Here is a 17,781-nt window from a genome sequence, read left to right as displayed (position 1 = left end):
CTTAACTCTAGCTGTGGTATATGAACTAATTTTGCAGGGTACTTTGAGAACACACGATGAAGGGGTATGATGTACTCTGGAGTATCTTTCTGAGGAAAGAGTATTTAGGCTGAAATTTAACAGATGAGTAGGCATTAGCCAGGTAAAGAGGTGAAAGGGGGAGACAACAGCGGTGCAGATAGAAGCACATGGGCAGCCCTGGAGTTACAAAGGGGCGTGGAACTTTCCATAACTGCACTGTTGCCGAAGGAAGAAAGTAATGGGAACATGACAGAAAGATGAGACCAGATGGGCAAGAACTAAATCACACACAGCCTTGAAGGCCCTGTTAAGGTTTTGGGGATGCCAAGGAGTTTTAAGCAGGTGGGTGATGTGATCAGCTACACATCTTCCAAAGATCACTTTAGCTATAATTTGGAGAATGAATTGGAGGGCAAGAGTAAACAGGATACTATTTTTTGTTAATTTGGGGGGAAATACACCAAAGACATTGCCCTCTATTGGTTCTGGGTACATATGGTATATGTAAAAGTATAGAAAACAAACTATAAGGGTGCACAGAAAACTCATGTAGTGTTACCTATGACTAAGTAGAGAGGAATGGGAAAGACAGTGCTGATTCTAAGGAAGTCAAGCTTTATATGTCATGTTTTGTTGCTTGATATAAAGACAGGAAACCAGTATCACATAATATTAACAGTTGTTCATTCTAGATGGTGAAAATTGGGATGTTATATTATTCTTTGGAAATGTCTGCATCTTTCTATTTCCTCAGAAGAGAAGAAAAGCTAATGGAGAAAGGTAAGAGGAGGACCAAAAGAGTGATGTGTTGTAGAAGCCAAGAGCAAACAGTATGTCCCAGAGGAAGGAGTGGTCATGTTCCAGTTGCTGAGAATTCAAATAGAACGAAAACTTTAAAATGTCCACTGAATTTACTGTCATGGATGTCACCGAAGACTAACAAAAGCTTTGTCAGGGGAGTGCTGGGGACAGACGCCAGACAGGAATGAGTAGGTGGGTGAAGAGGAAGTAGCAATGGCCATTGGCAATACTGTGGGGCTACTTGGAGGTGGAAGAGAAAGGAAAGGAACAGAGGATCCAAGAAGGGCTTGTTTCTAAGATGTGAGAGACTAAAACTTGTTTACATGCTGCTGGGGAGATGCAGGACAGGTGGAGACCATAGGACAGAATTCCTGAGAACACGTAAATGAGAACAGGTGGAGGGATTAGACTCCAACAGGAGGAGGAACACTGCCTCCGCCACAGAGGAGCTATGTGGGAAGTAATGAGTAAGAAGCAAAGAGTTCCCATCTGATAGACTCTGTGTTTTCAGGGAAGTAGGAGGCACAGAGCGTACAACATCTGGTTAAAGGGGAGAAAGAGACTGAGAAAGGGAAGATGACGATGACGCAGTGCTGAGGGTCCAACGGAGGTTGCTGGTAACTGAGTGTTCTCCCTGCCTAGATGTGCACTTTAAGTTTTTTTCTAGCAAGCTTCAGCCGCCCAATGAAAGAGCAGAGAAGACTGATACTGATATAATTCAGAACTGGTTTTTAGTCAGATAGGTATAACCAAAATATGGAGGAATAAGGGAGTTGAAAGTGTTTGCTAGAGAAAGACTGTTAGTTCTGTGTTTTCCTGAAAATAAGACCTAACCAGAAAATAAGCCCTAGCATGATTTTTCAGGATGACATCCCTTGAACATAAGCCCTAACACGTCTTTTGGAGCAAACCTTAAGAGAAGACCTGGTCTTATTCTCGGGGAAACATGGTACGAAGCTATGCTGGACAGAGAGGGGAACGAAAGGAGGATGGATGGAGGGAGAATGGCAGGACCCAAGGCTTGGAGGTCTTTATGAAATCAAAGGCCACGGGGTGCCTAAGCAAGCAAGCCGGAAGAAGAGGAAGTTGTGACTGGAGAGAGGGATGAAAGAGTTAGTGACTTAGAAGATGGAGTCTTTCCTCATAGTAAGGCTCAGCACGAATCCCTGGGGTAAGGAGCAGAGGTGAGGGAGGAATAAGGACAGCGTAGATGAGGAAGGTGAGAAACTGAGAAGCAGAGGGTTAGTGGTTAGGTGGATGCTAACACTTCCATGCACGGCAACAGGTGGTGGGTGTCATGCAGGGTCTCAGCTCTCACTCCCCCCACCAGAACACAAGATATGGTGAGGCCAAAAAGGAACACCCACGGAGCCATGGATAGGGGGTTCATACCACTATAGTCTCGCTGGGGCTGGGCTGGAGACACAGGAAGCAGGAGCCACATGATGAGAAATCCGCGGCCCGCTTCTCTGCCAATCAACTCAACCTCATTTCCAGTGTAGCCACGGCAGTTATATTAGGGGCTAATAGCTAACCAGTAACAGCTGACGGCCACCCAGCCACAGCAGATGGCCATCTGATTACAGCTGATGTCCATCTAATAACCGAGCCAGTAAGCCGAGAATCTGGAAACTGCTCTCTGGGACTCTGTCCCCACAGTGGGACAGTAAGCCTGGTGCTAAGTCTCTGAAAAATGGGGTAAAATTAGGTTTGTGGGTGATAGCACCAATTTATTTGTAGGGCATAGCCTCCAAAGGTCTGGGAGTTCATGAGAGAAGGAGAAATGGTCTGAGAAGCAAGGGCACTGACTTCACTTCCCAACACTGGGATAAATGGGCGAGAGGGAAAATAAACAGCCCCGCCAGAACAGGCTGGGGAGAAACAGTATTCTAGAGCACAGCCAGGATTCATTGTGGTGGTGGATCTCATCCCTGGCTACACACTAGAGTCATCTAGGGAGCTTTAAAAAATATTCCTAGTCCCACCACAGACTATTACATCAGAATCTTGGAGCCATTTGTGCCATTTACAGGTCCCCAGTAATTCTGATGTGCAAATGCATTTTAAAACCCCTGATTTAAGGCCAGGAGGTAAAGGGTGCTCTGTAGATAAAGATTTCCTGATCAGGACTGATCATAGCCTGAATGTACAAACTGCACTCCCTGAGTGTCCCCCAGGAAGTCACAAGGAGTTGAGTGGTAAGCACCAACAGGCCCTTCTCCCAAGTTCATGACTCCTTTTTGTCTTAGAGCAGAGATTCTGATCAAATACCTACCTAGCTAAATGTGGTCCTTGAAAAGGATTCTGTGTGACTTTACCTTTTTATGTAACCTTCATACTTTTTCCAGGTGATGTGGACGAAAGCAAGTGTTGTCATTTATTGCGTTTATTGAAGAGGAGTTGTTAGGGGTAGCTCCCAGCACTCATACAAAGCAAGCCACCTCTTTCCTCTGTGCCCGACCTCCGTAAAATGTAGTGCTGGGTTGATGGGAAAGATGACAGGCATGACCATGGTGCTAGTTAACTTTTACAGAGCAGTGCATGCGAGGCCCCAGACTTGTGCTTTACACTCACCATCTCATTTAATCCACACCCTCCCAGGGAGTAGTACATGAAACCCCATTTACAGGTGAGCCCACGGGGACTCCAGAGAGACAAGTGACTTACCCAAGATCAACAGCTAGTAGGTTACATAACCACAGCTGGCCTCCAGAGACCAAGGCCTTCCTCCACTTCATGCCACTTAACTACAAAGCAGTCTAAGTTTCCCTCTAGTTTTAACACACTGTGATTCTTTAACTCCCACTGGCTTTCTTTCCCCGAAGGGACAGGGTAGATTGCAGACTTCAAAGGCTTTGGAGGGGTGGCAGTTTTACTGAAAAGTTAAGGCAGGCTTCTGGGAGTGAATCTGAGGTGCACAGAAGAGGAAATGACATCATGAGGTTTCCTCTGGTCACCTCCCCCACAGGGGTTCCCCAGAGGGCTGGAAAGGTTCAGAGCCACACAATAGCTGGTTTTCCCCACCCTCCCCCAGCTCCAGAAGCCATCTCTCCCCTGGCAGGTGGACATGTAATCTCACCTGGTCAGGACGATAGGCTTCTAATTGGATGGTGAGACTTCAAGATCCAGTAACTGACAGGAAGATTCTGGGTGGTATTTCTTAGCTGTGCAAAAGTTAACTCAAATTATTTTCTTCTCGTATTCTATAATTTTAAATTAGGTAAATATAATCTCTCGCTTCTTGGCTCAGCCTTCCTGCAAATTAAACATGCAACTATTAATAATGAAAATAATTTCCCTTTAAAAACACATCCTGAAACTCGATGTGGGGCATTTGCAATATATCCATAAAGCAAACAAGACAGCTTAATTGTTTGTTTCTCCAAGGGAAGAAGCTAAACTCAGAATTAATTTGGCTCAGCCTGTGAAACAATTCGTTCGCTCTGCCTAATTCTGCCAATTAAAGAACTTTCCCCAAACACAATTAGCATGTAAATCAGCGGCAGAGAGCGAAAAAGGGGCCTCGGCGACCCGGGCGGGGTGGAGACGCCGTTCGGAGAAACCTGAGGATCTTTTGGGTCCTCTGGGTCTCGGGTCCGCGCGGGGGGCGCACGGAGGAGCTCAGGCACCCAGCTCTCACTGGCCCTGCCATCACCAGCCGAAATTTGGGCGTTAAATAGTGCAGCCAAGGATGGAACCGTGCCGGCCCGCCAAGGCCCTTCCCCTGGTCCCGACCGAATTCGAGAGGGACCTCCGGGAGCCAACCCGCACCCATGCCATGCGAGACCGCGCACTCAAGTCCGCCGCGCTCCACTCCTCACCCCCTTCCCGGAGCCGGCTTCCAGAGCCGCGGGGACTGCGCGCGCACCTAGGACCGCGCCCCCAACCATCCCTGATCTGTTGCTTTTTTGCCTGGGAAAGGTGGGGATAGCGGCCCCTGCTGGCAGCGCCGACAAACAGGAGACACTAACTTTCCCCCTTAACCATTTTCCCCACTTTTCCCAGGTGGGTTGAGGGGGAGGGGGAAATACATATATATGTTATATATATTGTATATATATTTCCCCTATATATAGTGTCGTCGCGTGTGCATTTATTCTTCGTGAGTCCTCATGAACAGATGTCTGTACGTAACTTGAGTTCCCAGCAGGACTGGCAAAAAAGGGAACGCCACTTCTTAGTGGCCTCAGCCCCAATTGGGGAACACGTACAGTTTCTAATGCATATATTTGAGAGCACTGGGCCTAAAGAGGGACTGAGACCCCGATCTCCCTCCCAGTGCTTTTCTCGGCCGACCTCATGATTAGTAAATATTGCTTCGAGAACTGCTTGGCTGCCCAGTGTCACTTTCTTTAAAGACTGTGACTACGGCCCGCACCATCTGCGAAGCCCACTTGGGAGGCCGTGGCCAGGCTCACAGTTGTTCGCGCGGAAAGCCGGCGCGGCCGGGAGCGCGCAGTGGCCTGGGGAGAGGGACTTGCTGTGGCCCGACCAGTTGCCACAAGCATGTAAGAGCAAGGCTTTTTGGCGATTGAAAGTTCAAGCGCTGGAGGAAGGCTGTGCCTGCCATTCTTCATGTGATCATAACAATAGCGCCACGGATTACGCTGCGATTTACTTCTTCCATGAAGCTGTTGGATTCTCACGGGAATTGTCTGCGTCTTATTTCTGAAGTTTACTTATTTCTAAGAAGTCTATACACTTTCTAAATTTTAAAACAGATCGTCGTTAATAACACCGCTCTTTGTACTATGTATGGTTTATTTGCTTACCTAACATGCTTTATTAACGTGTTGGATGTGCGTTAACGAAGAGCCGTGTTCTTATCTTCGAAGTGTATATTTAAATGCACCGGCTTCTATCCAATTTATCTGGGTGCGTAGAGCGTCCATCACTTCTGGAATCTACCTCTTGATACAGTAATCAGAATTAGGAAGGCTCGCCGTTCACTTACCCTCATGCTTTAAAACTTTTCCATTTAAGAAAATCGATGAACAAATCCTTTCTTGTAACTCATTCCTGCACTACATCTATTTTTATTTATTTTTCTGATTTGGCAGGACTCAGCAATGCTGTCCGGGATTTTTTTTTTTTTTTCCCTTGCTAGAGCAGATGCGGGGGTGGGGGAGCAAGCTCTGGGCTGCAGCCCGAGTCACCCCCGCGAGGACCTCCGCCCAGCACGCGGCGGGGCGGGGAATCGCGCTGGTAGGAAGCTTCGCTGGCCAGTCGGTCCAAGGCTCCACCTGCTGCCACACCACGTAAATTCTGTCTCTCCGCCTCGTTCACTCGCATTCACACACAAACACCACAGCTCTCCTTTGGGTCGGAGAAGACGCCAGCCAAAGGAGGCGGGGTTGCAGGAGGAAGGTCCGCTGTGCGTAATCCAGTCCGGGACTTGGCTCCGCCCGGGAGCGGCGGCCTCTCTGGTGACAGAGGAGTAGTGAGCCGCACGGGGTGAGGCTGCAGCCAACTCCGCTCTCTGCGCACTCGGCTGCCCAGGCGCTCGGGACGCAGTAGCGGCGCTTCTCCCCGGGGCCGACCGCCCGCGATGTCCGCTTAGGAGCGGTGGCAGCGGCCAGCGTCGTCACACCCGCGGCACAGCGCTCCCGGTCGCAGAGCGGGGATAGTGGGTGCACCCCAGCCCCAGCCCCCACCCCGCCCCCCACCCAGAAATGACTTGTTAATCGGCGCAGACACCACCGAAAGGGCTCACTGGAGTGGAATTCAAGTGGCATTTGGATTTGGAAAAGAGTTTCTTGAACATTTACTCCTTCCTTGTTGGTTTTCTTCTTTCTTTTTTCCTCTCCCCTTCTCGCCTGTTATTGGAGATGAATACAGAGCGTTTGCATCCCAGAAAGTAGTCGCCGCGACTGTTATCCCCAAAGAGACAAGCACACATGTAGGAATGACAAAGGCTTGCGAAGGAGAGCGCAGCTCGCGGCCCGAAGAGATCCCCTCGATTATGGATTACTAAATGGGATACACGCCGTACCTGCCTGCTCCGAGCCCCGGCCGCCTACCCGTCGATGCACCGAAAAGGTACGGCTGGGGCGCCCCGGCGCGCTCCACCTCCGGGGCGGCTCGGCTCCAGCCTGCGGGGCTTGGGGCCGCGGCCCGCACGCGCCGGCGGCTTTGTGGTTGCCTGCGTTTTATTTTGTCTCGTCTCAGTCTCCCGACTGTTGCCCGGCCCTGGGGGAGCAGTCGTGAGCCCAGCCCGTCGCTTCTCTCCGGCCTGAGTCCCAAAGACCGCCGGGCTCTGTGTTGCGGGCTTCTCCACCCGCGCCGCGCACACGCCCGGCGCCGCCCGGGACCGTGACCGCGACCGCGCGGATGGCTGCCTGGCCCGGGGATATGTGTGAAGGACCGGGGCTCGTCCTCCCTTTCAGGCCAGCAGGGAGTAGAAAGGCCCGAGAGGGTGGGATTCTTGGAAGTGCCTTGTCCTGGTGCAAAAGCAAGGGAAAAGGGTCTGCCCTCGAGGGCTAGAAGAGGTTAGGTAGAAGAGCGCTGTTTTCTCCCAGCACTAGGTTTGGGTTCTGGGGCGGGAGAAGGGGTTGCACCGAGACGGTGGGGAAGCGAAGAGAATCTTTTGTTGTCCGCACGGGGTCTGGGCTGGGCTCTGTGGAGTGCGGGAAACTTGTAATGGCCCTGGCACCCGCACGCCCTGCCACTTGGTGACATCCCTGTTCCCGCGGCCGCTGGCACCAGAGGTTCCGGGCTTTGTTTTGTTTGCTCGAATGAGTGCCCAGGAGCGGTCTCCTCCCTGTGTGGCGCGGCACCCCCACCCTGGGTCCTATCCCTCGCTGCAACTCTCTCTTGAGTATCGAGGACAGCATCCGTCGTGGCTGCTTCCCCCTCAAGCACAGACTCCTGCACTCCGGGGCTGGCGTGCGCTGTGACCTCCTCCAGAACCTACAAGGCCCCTTTCTGGAAAGGAGGTTCCGGGAGGTGAAAGGGTAGAAAGACCTGGAAAGAGATGGCCCAATGCTTGCTACCCAGTCAAGGGCTCTGCCCCGGCCCCCGTTTCTGGATGTCCGAACTACTCGTTGCGTCCTAGAGCGCTGCCTCGCGGGCAGCAGAGCGCTCCGGAGCAGCCCGATAAAGCCCACCCACCCTGCATGACCATGCTGGGGTGGGAAGTGTCTCTTCTCCAGATTCTCCGCTTTTTTCTCAGCTCCCCACTGTTGTACACGATACAAAGCGGGCTCCTGAGGTCCGCTGCTGCTTCCCACGACACGAGCGATACAGGGGGAACCAGGGAGCTTGTGAGTGTCGGAAAAGGAAACAGGACTCCGCTGCCTTTCCCGCTCCCTCGCCGCCCCTCCGCCCAGCGCCTCCTCCTTTTCCAACATGGGTCACTCGACCAGGCGCTTCTGGAAAGTTTCTCTGAAAGCCGGGGGAACAGGGGTATTGACAGGATTGGGGCTCTGCCTGTGCAGCCCGCGGGAATCCGAACCCCGAGGGAAGCCGGAGGGAAGGCCCAGGGCGCGGCTAGGAGCGAGGCGCCCGCCCATCCGACAGTGGCGCCCCCCAGCCGCTTGGTTTGGGTCGCGGCGCTGCACTTGGTCGGACCAGTCTCTCATGCAATCGAGGAAGGGATGGGTGTGTGTGCTGGGGAAGGGGAAGTTCAGGATCAGGACTCGGGAGGCTGATGCGTCCACTATGGCCAGCGGCTGCCGCGCGAGTGCATGTGGGCACCGGCCGGGGCTCGCTGGCTTCCAAGCACTACCTCCAACTGCAGCATCCCCAGGGTCCTGCGCCCCGCGCGGTTTTCTGGCCCGCGGGTGCCCAAGGAAGAGCCAAGCAGGTAGCCTGGCGTGCGTGGAGCAGGGTCGGAACCTCGGTCTTCACAGCCAAGGCAAGCACTTTCAGGGGCGGTCTCCGGCCTGTATTGCAGTGGGTAGCCCCGCTAGCCCTTCGGTGTCGGCCCTTGGTGAAAGGTGGCTGCTTCAGAGCTGCGGTGGCCAGACACAGCCACGATGGGACCGCTCTCTGCTTATGCCGGATGGAAATCACGTTGCTATTTAATGTGATCCATGAAAGATTTAAAAACAAGGCGCGCAAGACACATGCTTTCTCACACTTGTACGCACCGAACTTTCTTTGCCTCAAATCAGAAAGATGTTGAATCCAGTTGCAGTGTCCTGCCGGGGGGTGGGGGTGGGGGGTCTCAGGAAAATAGTTTAATGCCCCCCAGCGCTGGGATTTAAAGTCTTTTCAGAGTAGGAAGGTTGAGTGGCTTTGCCTTTCCTTGCTGTAGCCCTGATAATTGTCGGTTTTCCTTGCGACATATATCTTGGGCGTCGAGCCCATGGTCCGCCACTGATGGCAGGGGGAAGATTGTTGTTTCTGGAATGCATGAATCCTTTATTTATGGTTTTTTCTCCCCAAAATAAAGATGCCTGTGCTCGATTCTGAATGAAAATGTCTTACTTTTTTACACCTTATCCAAATGGCTACCGGAGGTCAAGATTGCAAGCATTCTGTATGGTTTTTTTTAATACCCTGTTTAGTCTGCATGGAGCAGTTTTATGATTTACAGTAAGCTTTGATTAAACTATTCCAGGCACCAAAGTTAATTATTAACCTAACCTTAAATACAGTGGCAGAACCGTGTCTCCACCTATTAACCCAAACTATCTGTTAAATAATAATTGCACTAACTATTTGAGTTTGGTTTACCTTGGCTTGTTTATATGTTAACTTTTATTTGAATCTTGAGTAACCGCCATTCTATTATTATTTTGGTTTTAGGACCTTCTTGATTGAGGCACTTTGCAAACCAATCTGAAAGAAAAGAATGAACATCAGATTTAAAACCACATTTTTATGTCTTTTTTTTTTTAAATCTTGATATAAAAGAAGCATTCTAGTTCATGTTTCTTTACAATGCTTGTGGGGTGACAGTCTCCCCAAAGTGTTATGTTTTGCAGTTATCGCCCTATAGAGATGGGCCACATTCTCAATAATGTATATAAGCCACACATGCAAATGTTCTGCAGACACCCAAAATCATTATCTCAGGAGCCATCTGCTGAATATACTTATTGGATGAAACATCTAAGTTTAACTAGGTTAAAAATTCCTAAGAACCAGTGTAACAACTCAACTAAATGTCGAATGAGTGAAAGAAATAGTCACACGTGGTTCACGTTTCTCCACTTACAGTGGATCCCCCCCTCCCCCCACAGCAAAAAAAAATCTATGCCTTCAAGTAACTGGTTATTATAAAGTGGCAGTAAGTGCAACTCTTTATTTACACACACACACACACACACACACACACACACCCCTCAAGTTCTTTCAAAGTCTAGTGAATGCTTTTCCCCATCATTAAAAACTATAGCCTTTGCATTTTGAGTAGGCAGATGACATTGCCAAGTGTGCTGAATCACAAGGACAGCAAGAATTAGAAAGTGTTACCTTCATTGAATAATAGTAAGACACCCATATTAAAAACTTTCATTAAACTCAAAAGAAATAATCATGCTTTAACAGCAAATGGATAATCATACTCCTGTATGAAATGGGAAGAAAAATAGTGCTTTGAACAAGGAAGTAAGTCATACTTTATTATGTGTATATAGTGGTTCAGCTCTTTTCCACGCAGGATAAGAGTGATGATGAGAAAAAGTTTTTTTTAGAACTAGAGGGCCAAGAGCTAATATATTCTCCCACCTTTTTCTTTTTTTTTTTCTCAAAAAAATCACGGAACAAGCCAAACTAATTGCAAATGCTTTAATTAGGCATCTGCCATTTGCAGCAGTGTAAAGCCTAGGAAAGCCTGTATGTATCTCTGCACTCCATACCTCCCCCCACTCATCTTTAGGTTTAGACAATCTATTGTCCAACTCCCAGAGTGGGTGTTCCCTGGGTGCTCATGCTTCCCCAGGAAGGTGAATCCTGGAAGCATCCTGCAGTGCCCTCCCATATCAGTGCCCCCCAGTCTCTTGGGGTGTCGTGGAGCCAAGTTATCTCTGAGATATTTCTATTCCAGAGTGAAGGCTTTTCTCATCTGCCTCAAAATGTGCTGCAAGAGCAACTGAGCTATTCTCTGCTGGCCACCACGTGGTTGCCTCTTGGGGATATGGTAAGACAGGGAAAGAAGGGAGGCACTTAATCCCTTTGAAATGGGTAAATAAGATACACCACACAAACCTCAGGGAGTTCAGGATACTTCTCAGCACAGGACTATTACAGTATAGCATATACACTAGGGTATCTTGCTCTGTGAAGATGAGTTCTTACAATACTTTTTTATTAGAATAATTCTAATTATACTAATAGAGCGTGTCCTGTAAAACTATCAATACTCTGATGTTTCCCCAATAACCTCTCCAGCCCATACCTCTCCTGGATTTCTCAAATTTCAAAGCCTACAGGGCAGATAGCTGTTCTGGATCTGATAGACATCTCAAACTTAACAGGTTCAAAACACCTAATTCTGGCTCTTTCTCCCCCCAGTATGCTTTTCCTATAATCTTCTCTGCTTAGGTAAATGGCAATTCCATCCTTTGAGCATTCCAGCTGCAGTGCTGCGGGCCCCTCCCTCAGAGAGCATGCATACTTCCTCTCTGTGACCACCTCTGTGACCCTCACATTGGCCAGTCACTGTCCCTTCCTGCTGGTGATTGTACCAGCCACCCAGCAAGTCTCCCTGCTTTGCGCTAGGCTTCCTTCAGTCTCTTCTCAACTCTGCTGCCAAAGAGAGTTTTTTAAAAGCTAAGCTAGATCCAATCACTTCTGCTCAGAAGCTCTCCCACCTTATTCTAGTAAAAGCCAAAGTCCTTCCTGGCCTCTGTGGCCCCACATGATCTGCGCTTGGGTCCCCACCTCTCTGACCTCCACTCCTCTTTGGGGGGTTTCATGAATAGGCCAGGCGAATATGCCACGAGCGCCCTCTGAGGTCCTTTACACTTGGCCTTTCATGGTTAGGGAAGGTTCTTTTCCCCAGATGGCTGCATGATTTGCACCTCAGATTCCTTAGATCTCTGTTCAAGTATCTCTTTTCTCAATGAAGCCTGTTCTGATCACCTTAATTACTTCACCCTTTCCCCCAAAACTTCCTACCCCCCTGGCCTGCCTCAGTTTTTTTCCTTAGCACTGTTCACAGCTTGTCAAACTAGATGGTGTCCTCATTTATTTGCCTTCCACTAGAACAATGCCGCGAGGATAGGCATTTTTATGTTTTACTCACTGCAGTAGCTCTTGCACCTAAACTTGTGCCTGGCATATCCTAGGTGTCTGCTGACAACCAAGTATCTGTTGAATGAACGAACAAATGAATGAACGGACAGTGAATCTTCTTACAAACAACTAGTCTTTATTTTATCTTTTTTTGTCTGCTCATTTTTCTATATCATGTTTCCATCAAATGAGATACTTTTCTGCCTGAGTGAGTGTGTAACACTCTTCCATGTGCATAGGTGGCATGTGTCATGCATCATTAGTGGAGCATTCGCTGGGTTGTTTTCCCAGTCTTGGTAATGGACTGGAGCCTGCTCTTTCCCACACTCACACCCAGTCCCCTTCTGTGGCCAAGAGTACACATCTGTGGGACACCTGTTTGAAGCTGGAGGGAATCTGATTTAGGTAAAATCAACTTGCCAAGAAACTGACCTAAAAAGACAGCCAGCAATTAGGGGATTGAGCTTTTGACCTTGGCCTCGTTTGTTCTGCATATTAACCACTGGCCACAGAATCTTCGTGCTTTTCTGAAGTTCACTGATAGTTTTTATAATTCAACTTTCTACCAAAATAGCACGCCTATTAATGCACATTTCTGCCCCGTACCAGCACAGTGGTAACTGTTGCTGAAGATCCTGTACTTGGCGTCAGATGACATGCGCTCCAGACTCATCCTGTCTCCGACAAGCCACGTAAGCTCTCTGGAGCTGCATTATTTTACATAAAAATTGTGACTAGTAAACCTATGCTTCCTCCCTTGTAGGATTGCTGGGAGAATAACATGCAATCAGGAATGTGGATGTATTTGGTAAAATATGAAACGCGCTCTGGAAATTTCAAGTTTGATGCTACTAAGTTCTCCCTCCCTTCCCCAGACCCCAGGCCTAGAAGAGACCCTACCTCATTGTCTTCTAAAGCAGGAAAGAAAAACCATACTTGGTTGATGTCATTTTAGTGTGAACTACATTATGAAATTAAATAAGATCCTCAAATTCATTGAAAACGCACAATCTACGTAGAGCATGGATAGCAGCCTTATTCGTCAAAACGGCAAAGGCCTCAAGTAAAGATTGCTTTCAATGTGACCATTACATCGGGCAAGGTCATGGGAGTGGCACTCTGCCAGGCATTACAAAGTAAGGGCATTGTTATTGCTCAGGTAAGCTCTAAATTAGTTTATGGCATGGTACACAGTGCGTCAGGCAACCGTGAGTCGTAGGAGAGAAGTTTTGACCTCTGCTGCAGAGATTACAGATTCGTTACATTTTGTGGCATGAATTTTATAAACGTGGAGGGGCTGTCAGGGAAGGCAGTGGACCGCTTTGGAGGCAATGCAGAAGTCACACTTCTTCGGCAGGCACAGCACACTTGGATTTGCATCCCGGTTTTTGCCATTTACAAATAGGATAACTTTGACCCAGTTGCTTAACTTCGTTGCCTCAGTTTCCACTTGTAAAATGCTAGGATGATGACCATCTTACAAGGTTGTCAAGAAGAGCAAGTAGGATAAAATCTGTAAAATTTGTAGCACAATGCCCGCCCGGCACACTATACACATTCATTGAAGGTGTTATTTTTATTTGGGTGACAGTAGTCATGGAGCATGCCCTGGTGGGAGAATACAAAAGGAAGTGGCCACACATCTGTAATATAAAGACATGATGCAAAGGAAACCACGTTTGGACTAGAAATGAATATTCACACCGGCAGCTGGCCATAGTGTTGGGTTTTAAACAGAGAAGCATATGAAAGAGTCATTTGCATGGGAAGAGGAGTCATGACCCTTTTTCTAACTTCTGAAGATGAAATGTCACACCCAAAACCAGGAAGGAAGAAAACACTATATAAATAAAACAATAGCAAGCAGTGCAGGGTTTTAAATCAAATAAGAGCCCAAAGGATAGTTGTTTTAAAAAAGAGGATAGCCTTAACTAACATTTTAAGACTAAAACACAATCTGTACCCACTCAAGAATCTGAGATCACCCACATTTGGAATCTGAGAGCAGCCCCTAATGGCTGTTCACGAATGAGATGAGTTGACCCCAAGCACCATGCATACCTGGGATAGGAGAGACGCCTGGCTGCCCATCAACTCCTCCAGGAGGCTGTCGCTGGGACTTCTGCAAGAGGGTCTTCATGGTGGCCATACACTTTCCGGGGTCGTTCTCCTCTGGCCACGCCTGAAGTCACCTTGGGAGAGCACGAATCTCCACGCAGAAGCAAACCATTACCCTCTCCCTCAAATATAGGAAATAGTTGGCTGACCCCAATAGAGATGGATATTCCGCCATACAACCTGAAATTTGATTGAAATGATAGTCATATAGGTTCTTATCAATGAGAAGAATCCAACTTCTAAAAGGCATGGCAGAAAGGGCAGTAAATTGGTATTGTCACCACATTCTCTGAAGGACTCCTGCACCCAGGAGAAATAGGAATCTCTGTATGGCTTAGAATTACACTTATTTTCATGTAGGAAACAAACAAACAAAAATTCCTCTTAAAATTTTGTTAGTGGAAAGAGAATATAAAGAGAGAGAAATAAATCAACAATTAACATGCCAAAGGCTGAAGAGCCAGGTTCTTCTGAGCAGCAAGTGGGATGACTGCTGCTTTGAAAGTATTGTTAATAATAGACATTTGCACAAACAGCCTGTAGACCTGAGGCTTTCATTTAAGATGATTCAGCGCTTTCTAGTGGTTACCCACTAACCTATAATTGCCATCTGTAGAAAACTTAATACAAAGAATCCACGCCAATTAAAAAAACTTAGCAGAAGAATCTCTAAAATTGATGCTATTTACCCCTCTCTTATCCCTTCTGCCCTCCCACGTGTTTAAGACCAAGCCTTTGGCCACGATTTGATTTGAAGCATTTTTAGAACAGGAGCTGGCACTGAATACAATGGAAACGTGCCATTGGAAAATAAAGATTTTGGGGACTGAAAAGAAATGAAGGCTATATTAATTACGGTTTAAATGTTACATGAGACTTCCACAGAGGAGCTTTCTGTGATGACTCCATTCTTCTTTTTCGTATTCCTGAATCTTTTGTAAGGAGAGTATTCAATCTTTTCATTAATATTGCAGCAACTCCAGCACTTCCCCACCCCTCCCCCAGACTCTGACTGTCCTTGAATGAGGAAACTGAGAGAATACTGATTGAGCTGGTGAATGGAAACGTTCCTTTCCTGAAAATGGAATGCTTTATGAAAAATTGCATTCCACAAAAAACACTCAAACAATCCAACAACTGTCTCCTCCTTTTTACTCCAGAGAGCCACATGACTTCATTCACATATTTTGGTGTTTAAATGCATTTATTCTTAGGCTTCAAATAACCAGGTGGAAAGCCGCTCTATTAAACCTTTCATTATTCTAAAAACGTGAGCATCTGAGTTGCTAAGAACATTCTCATCTCTGCATAGTGAGCGATAAATAGAAACCAAATTGTTTACAGCATTCTAAACTATTGGCAGTTGGGTAGATTTTTGTAAGAAGAATACTTAATGGTTTTCCAGATGGATTCTGTGCTAATTCTTCTCGCATCATGAATGATGGCCCGAGCTACACACTGTCGCTGGGATGTTCATCTATTAATCATGGAGGCTGCTTTCTTATTCGGTTGCCATAGTTTCAGTGCCTCAGATAGTGTTGGGGTGTCTTGGGAAAGGTTTGAGATACTAGGGCTTGCAAGACTGGCAGTTATTTTGGCAGTTGCGGTGCTCTGAAAGAACTGAAAAACACTTCTCATCTAATTCAGTGTTGGATTAAAAGAGGCAACTTCTGAGCGTGTCTCTCTGGACCTTGTTATGTGCACAGCCAGCTGATATTTACTACAGGATTTGCCTCTTGCTCAGTCTTGCTGGTAAAAAAAAAATTACAGTCCAGGGGCTGATGTCACTTTCATCTTTCAGCAAGAAAGCACAAGGGTGTGAACTCTTCGTTAAAGCTATTCATAAATGTGGAGGTAAATGAGGGCATTCATGACTTTGCTCAAAATTTCAGTTCCATAATTTGGTTTTGGCTCTGCAGATTGCTAAGTAAATAAAATGACCTCAGGAGTGCTGTACGCTGTGCTTGGGTATGGCTGTGTCAACATGGAGTGCTTTGCTTCAGGTTTCACCTGTATTTTTTTAGGTTTGACACACGTTACTGAGGAGCTAGAGACCATCTTACTCGCTTTTGTGACACTGGCTCCTACAGAGGTCTGTTGCTTCGTCAGCTCCTGATTATATGAGCATTTTGTTCCTTTCTGGAATTGTAATATTTTGCTATTTTGTTTGTAGGTTTGTGACTTCGGGGTTGATTAGGAGAAGCTCTTCAGTTGTGTGTTTATTGTGGGATCTAGTCAAGAAAAGATTTAGAGAAGTAAATTGCTGCAAGAGGGAGATACACACTCAGTGATTGATGTGCTTCTTGTGTGATGGAGAACACAAGCTTTCCTTTGTGAGGTAAAGTTGGCCTCCCATAACAGATACTACTGGTCCACTTCTTAATGCTTTCGTTCCCATTTCTCAAGTGGACTCTCAAGGACTCCTACCAGTCTAAGCCAAGCCATTTTCTTTGTAGATTAAAACATAAAATAAAACAATCTGACACTTGAAGCAAGCAGCACGCAGTTCGGGACCTGCAAGGCAGCAGATGAAACTCCAGGCAGATTCAGAAGAAGAAAACCTTGAATCCATTACAAATGGGCCTAATCTAGAAAATTAGTCACTTCTTTTTTCTTTCTTTTTTTTTTTTAACTAGAAAATGACTAGTTTTTATTTCTGGGTAAGCTTCAAAGCAGCCGTTTTAAATTTCCCCATATCTAGCCTGCCAAAATTTTTGCTTAAAATCAACAAGCATTTTTAATGCACGTGCCTATTATACTGACCTCTCCCTTACCCAACCACACTGAATGATTGATTTTCGAGGCCAATAATTTGAAGTAAATTAAAAGGATAACATGGCCTTAATTACTACTGGCTTCACCAGGCTTCTGGGCACCGGAATTCCTTGTGGAGAAACACTTTTAAGTGTCACAGCAGTTTTTGATCATGTGGTCTGGCTAACCCATAGGCTGCAATTATCCCCCCAGCCCTTCTCCACCTCCCCCTCAGATATCTCCGTGAAGCAGAGAAAACATGCATGTGTAAATTCAGTACTATGGACCCCTGATTATTTGGCAGGGTAAGAAAATAGGCCCTCCAAGTTTTATAGTATTCTCATAAGCTGGTTGTTTAAAAAAAAGAAGGGGGGCATTGGGGATGGGAGGACAGTGGGGCCAATATTTCAGATCAGAAGCTTTCTGTGTTGGAAGAGTTCGTGTGAATTCAGGAACAAGACTGTGATTACTCTTGGGTGTCAGACACGATACTGCACACAGCACCTTAAGAAACATAAGCAGGACTTTTGTGTGGATGTCAGTCAAATACAATGTGACTTTAATTAACCTTAATTAATGATTTCTGATTACAGATTTTCTTTTATGTCTCCAAGGCACAAAATGTACCTTGGTGGCACTTTCAGACAGCAGTGACTTGAGCATAATTCCATTATCTTGTCATGCACACAGCACTGGGTTCTTACAATATGAAAAATGCGATGCTGTTATCACTGGCAGAATGGTCATGGAAAGCACGAAGTATCACTTAGAGGACAACTGAATGTTTTAGTGTTGCGGAGTACTTTGAATCTGAAACATTTTTAATTTTAAGGTAATATACTTGTTCAAATAGCTGATATTTACTGGCTCCTAGCTGGATTTAAGGCCATTCCTTCCAAAGAT

The 17,781-nt window shown here is 46.9% G+C and overlaps 1 protein-coding gene across 3 annotated transcripts in view; it reads left to right on the top strand.

The window, feature by feature from the left end:
* Window positions 1-6,060: 6,060 nt before the first annotated feature.
* The window catches only part of SEMA6A (semaphorin 6A), a 121,799-nt gene continuing 110,078 nt past the window's right edge, over window positions 6,061-17,781 (top strand). Inside the window, exon 1 of one of the 3 annotated variants that reach the window (XM_019746527.3) lies at window positions 6,061-6,861. The gene's annotated coding sequence lies outside the window, so the exon portion shown is untranslated. The remainder of the gene's footprint in view (window positions 6,862-17,781) is intronic. The other 2 variants (XM_019746523.3, XM_019746526.3) reach the window with 2 other exon arrangements.

This window comes from Rhinolophus sinicus, chromosome 3 (assembly GCF_057876585.1).
Source record: "Rhinolophus sinicus isolate RSI-liver-muscle chromosome 3, RSI-T2T, whole genome shotgun sequence".
Classification (NCBI taxonomy): Eukaryota; Metazoa; Chordata; class Mammalia; order Chiroptera; family Rhinolophidae; genus Rhinolophus; species Rhinolophus sinicus.
Note: the sequence above shows the minus strand (reverse complement) of the source record. Positions and strands in the feature narration are given on the sequence as shown.